General features: G+C 45.0%; 1 long non-coding RNA gene across 1 annotated transcript; it reads left to right on the forward strand.

The window, feature by feature from the left end:
- Window positions 1-963: 963 nt before the first annotated feature.
- LOC138579918 (uncharacterized) lies at window positions 964-2,634 on the forward strand. Its single transcript, XR_011304159.1, has 4 exons — window positions 964-1,106; window positions 1,417-1,507; window positions 1,599-1,734; window positions 2,204-2,634. It is a non-coding gene; the product is annotated as an uncharacterized lncRNA (long non-coding RNA).
- The last annotated feature ends 2,787 nt before the right edge of the window (window positions 2,635-5,421 follow it).

Genomic DNA, 5,421 nt, shown 5'->3' on the forward strand with positions numbered 1-5,421 from the left:
GTATGGGGGAAATAAGCAGTGTTGTGATTTTCCAACTGCCAGAGCTTCCTTGGGGGCAAGTGTGTTACGTTCAACATTTGGGGGAGTGTCTATCGTGGTATTGGGCTGCACTACCTTGGATGTTCCACAAGGCTCCTCTGTGGCTAATGTGCTGTGTTCAACATTTGGGGCATTGTCTATCGATGTATTGGGATGCACCACCAGGACCCTGTCGCAAAGTCTGTAGAACCCTTAGTTGTTTTATTAATGTGTACACCACCCCTTGCACATGTTCAAACGCACCCTTGATTACAGCATGCACAATTCCCTTCTTCTAACAGTAAGGCTTTAGAGTTTTGACCATGGCCAACACTTTTCTATAACTTTGTTTTAAAGTGGGGTGGGTCTTTTTTCTTTTTTTTCTTTTTAATAACTGATACATGCTCACACGTCTTTCAATATGGACGAGTTCCCCCCAAGTGAAGGCTACTGTAAACTTATCCTTTCCAACATTAGCATGCCTGAATAACATATGTCTTCTTCAGACTGTAGCGACTGCATTCTTCATGCCAGGGCACTATTATAAATTGTGCAGTCTTCAGCTAATACTAATTTTTCCTATCTTTGCTTCTATGACCCTTGTGGTCTTGCAATATGGACGAGTCTCCCCAAGTGTAGGCTACTGTATACTTATGCTTTCCACCTGGCTCGACATTGCACTGTGTGAACAAATGACGGCTGTACATCGATGGAGCCACGTTAGTTTGTTGCGTTTTCAACTCCCGTCTTGGTTACATTGATGGAGCCATGTTAGGTTGTAGTGTTTAAACTCCCATCTTGGCTACAAATCGAATCCTTCAATTAGAAATTTAACATCTCGTATGCACTGTTGGAGTACACTGTTCGGTATCTCGTACTAAACAAATCACACGAGCTTTCTAGCCCTTTGGAGGTCACTGCGTTGCCATGACAGTACGACCTAAACGTTAGGTCATGTGATTGTTCGAACGATCACCGACAGCGAAAGCAACACAGCGTTGCTGAGCGTCCACGTCCGTCAGAGCCCATTCGCCCCAAGGCATTCGGCCGGTAGCAGCCAGGCGAGCAACATCTTATTTTTGCCGAAGGTAAGTGGATCCAGCCGGTGCCGCGGCGTCCAGGCCATGGGCGGCTTCAAAATAAGAAAGGGGAGGGTGTTCTTATAATTATTTTTTGCTGCCCTAGTGTTCATCCTGAACACATAGTATCTCATTATTGTGGGCTTTAGCTAGTCCACCCAGTTGTTGTTGGGCAATAACACCCTACATTCCGCATCTTTTATGGGGGGATCGCTAGCTAGAATCACTGCGACCACAATGCGTGGATCATTATTTTTAAGACTCATGTATTTTAGATTATGTAGTTCAGTTATCGGCTCCATGTGTTCTTGCTACCTAGGGACCCAACACACCAGTGTGGCTCAGCGTGGGACGTCCGTAGGCGCCAGTACACTCACTCCTTCAGTTGTGTCACTAATTGGACAGATCAGGTAAGACCTGCTGATGGGAGATTTTAGACCCTCATTCCTTTGTGGATGGGCTCAGCATCTATTTGTACCTAATTATGTTTATACCTTATAGGGCGGAATTTTCTGTGAGCCCAACTACTCCCTGTGCAGGAACCAGCTTGTGGACGCTGTTAATCTGAATAAAACAGCCGACCCAGTTAAAATAAAATAAAAATAGTCATGAATTGCCTCCCCCCTTCTACACCAAGGTTAGTTTTCACTTTTTACCAACCTACGTATTGGCTTAGTAAGTTTTAGCACACAGCAAGGTGTAAGATGCAGTCCGCTTAGATTGCTTTGTATCATCAGTTCAGTTCACTAGTAGTATACTAGAGGGCCAGTGAGGATAATCAGATACCATCTGCTGTACTCCCAACACCTCAAAACCGAGAGGCTTCGATGATTGTGTCACTGTGAATTAGTGGTGTCGTTTCTGGCCTTGACCTGGTTCCGCTGCACTTTAAGACCTCAATTCACGATGGTAGCACTTTTCCTGTCTGACACCCACGGTCCACCTCAGAGATGTGTACTCTGGGTGGGAGCAGGATGTTGTTTATGTTCACATGTTGATTTTTAATAATTGTGTTATTGTGTATTGGGTTTTAATATATTGTTTCATGTTGTCATCAAAGTATAGGGGATCCATGAGTTATGTTTCCCGTTCTTCTTTTTTTGTAGAATGTATCTTCTGATGAAGACGTTACTATAATAAAGTACATACGTTGAAACCGTTAGAGAGCGAAAATTGTGATGAGGTCATGGTCGGAGACTTCTGGGTCCCATCTCAACTTTTGGCCACCTTTATTATCTATTGTGGCCCAACATTTTGATTTTACATTCCTTCTATAAATAATCCAATTGGTGAATTATATGTCATGATTTTTTTTAGATTTGATACTTTGTACCCATTGGTGTTTGGTATGAGTGGATTGTTGGTTGACGGATGCATGTGGATGAATGTTTGAACGATTGAATAGTATGAATTTTATTATATAGATGTGTTCTTAAAAAGTTTTTTCCTGCTATGTAAATCGTTGCCGTAAGTGCAGATTCAATCATGATTTCACTCATATATGTAAAATGTATCAGGTTCAATAAAATTCCTGGATACCTATCTTTAAATTGTTCCCTCTGGTTGCTTTTCCGTGACTAATTGTTATACTAATACCCTAACGCAGAGTGTGGGGTCCCCCGTGTCTTTCAGAAAAAATATATGCTCACACGTAGCCATAGTAATACTATTGGTCATCAGGGCTTTTGAAATGTTAGCGGTGCCCAACTGCCTATTATTATTTTACCCCTCCCCAGCATCATTAAAGCCGCCCTTCTGAGTGGCAGCAGTGGCATCAATACATGCAACTGTTTCATTTACAGCAACGATGTTAACGATGCCCACATCTTGAGCATACACACCAGTGGCCTGGGGAAGATCAAGCACATTGGGTGGAATAGAACATGACTGTTCAGTTGCGCCATTAGGATCACTGTACATAATTGGACGTGGATCATTAGGCAGTGTTTCAATGCGTGCACCGCAGGTAGTGTGTGACGGGTCTGAAAGCTCCTGAGGGGTGTCAAACACATCGGGTGGAATATCATCACTTTCACTTACCACATGGTCATTTGAAATGTTAATAGGGTTCAACTGACTATTATTATACCCCTCCCCAGCATCATTAAAGCTGCCCTCCTGAGTGCTAGCCTCAGCATCATTGCATGCAACTGTTTCACTGGCACCGACAATATTAATGATGCCAGCATCTTGAGCATCAACACGAGCTGCCTGGGGAACCTCATACAAATACACTGGAATACCTGCACTGGCAACTTTGTCATTGTTATATAGATTTGTATCGGGGTTAATAAGAAATGCCTCAAGGGGTGTATAGCAGCTAGTGTGTGCAGTGTCTAAAAGCTCCTGGGGGGGGGGGTCATCCTGGCACTGGCTTGTAACCCAGCCGCCTGCATGGAGGCCATCAGCACATCTAACCCATTCAGTGTGCTAGTATGAGAAACAGGGTAACACATGGTTCCACATAGCCCACACCCCCTAACCCTCATTCACCACCACACTAATGGCTTCTTCATACTGAGGTGGTGCAAGCTCACCCTGTTGAATTGCTGTTACATGTACAGGTGTTGGATCATCCTCGGGCCTAAGGACATTGTTGTTTGGGCTCAACGGAGCATTAAAAATGCTATCTAAAATATTTACAGCACATTATTTCCTTCCGAACTAGAACTGGCTACATTGGCGCAGGTAGTTATGGGTGCAGCACATTCGTCATCGCTAATGAGGCCCACCCCTTGCTGAAAGCACCTGTTTGTTCCCCACCCCCTTCTGCTCAGGTACACCAGCATAAACAGTGCTCATAACACGCCATGTCGCTTTGGGCCATGTTTCCCGAGACTCAGTCAGCTCTCTCGACACTGTGGCTGTCCTACTGCAGCGGGAGCATTTACAACATTATGCTGAGACTTGCGCCTCTTGGAACATCCAGAATATATGTCATCACACCCCCGCTCCCTCTTCAACGACTGTCTGGCCTGAGGCGTAACCCTTTTAAAGTGACATTTCAACCCCAAAGCAGTGACGGGGGGGGGGTGTGCAAAGGAGCTGGTAATACAGGGGTTCCGATTCCTGCACAGGCAAAAAAAGTTTTGGTGTTTAAAGACCCGGCAATATCTGGCAGAGCCGGCTGTGGGGGATCAACTCTGCCGAATCATAGAAAACATTTGACCCCATACTCTGATCCCCACAGCCAATGGGTCTTGAAGGCCCCCCGAAGTGCTAGGGCTTCTTGAACCAGACGCAGATAATTCCAGAAATCCATCGGTTGGAATACAAAGTGGGGGTCATTATGACCCTGGCGTTAAGGGTTTATTAGCGCCGTAAAAGGTGTCGGCGCCGTTAAACCCTTAACGCCTGATTACGAGGTCCCTTTGCAGTTCCCGATCTTAACGGCTGGTCTGGATCAGCCCTTTAAAGTAGGGACCTGCAAAGGGACCCCCGAGGTAATTACGGTACCGCAATTTGCGGTACCGTAATTACCGCCTTCCCCAGTCCCATTGAGCCCTATGGGGCAAAAGTGTGAATGGGGAAGGGCCAATGGTAAATGGGGAATTACCGCCCTGCCAACCTTGGAATGGGGCGGTATTTCCCCATTTACCATTGGCGGACTTGTTACAATACCGGCAGCAACCATGGTTCTAATAGCGCCATTGGTTACCGCCGGTGTTGTAATATGGACCATTGTCTCTAAATAAATCCAAAACTAATATAGAGTCAGAATATGGAATTAAAATAGGCCTGCCACATATCATGCTGAAATATTGGCTTTAACATTGGCCATAGGCCCTGTCACACATAAATGACATTTTGCTTGATTTTTAAAATATATCTGCATGTCTTTGCCACTGGTCCCGATAAAAACAGAGCGCCCAATACACGTGCCATTGAACTGCTGACTCTTTAACAAATAAAAAACAAATTATTTGCAGCTATTTACCCCCAATCTGGATTCCTTTATCTATGATCTGGAGGTTCTGTTCAATCTATTGGGATTCACTACACCAGGAGCCCTAGTAATCTTTTTTTTTTAAAGTTCTCTTTATTGAATTTTTCAACAACATTAACAATCCCCATAACTCCCCCTCCCTCCCTTCCCCCCTCCCACAGGTGCAGTTCCAAAGTCTCCGTAACTCCCTGACACCACAAAGTGTCTAGTCGGGGTTATTCCAGGTCCAGAAGTCTTAGACGTTGCGGGCGCCACCCGATCCTGAAATCGTCTCTGAGAAAGGAAAGGACTTCGCCCCACTCACCCGCAAATCTTTGTATTGTATTGTTCATTGCGTAGGATGCCCATTCCATCGCTACTATCTCCCAGACTTTACGC

This window comes from Ambystoma mexicanum, chromosome 1p (assembly GCF_040938575.1).
Source record: "Ambystoma mexicanum isolate Mex_15411 chromosome 1p, UKY_AmexF1_1, whole genome shotgun sequence".
Taxonomy (NCBI): domain Eukaryota; kingdom Metazoa; phylum Chordata; class Amphibia; order Caudata; family Ambystomatidae; genus Ambystoma; species Ambystoma mexicanum.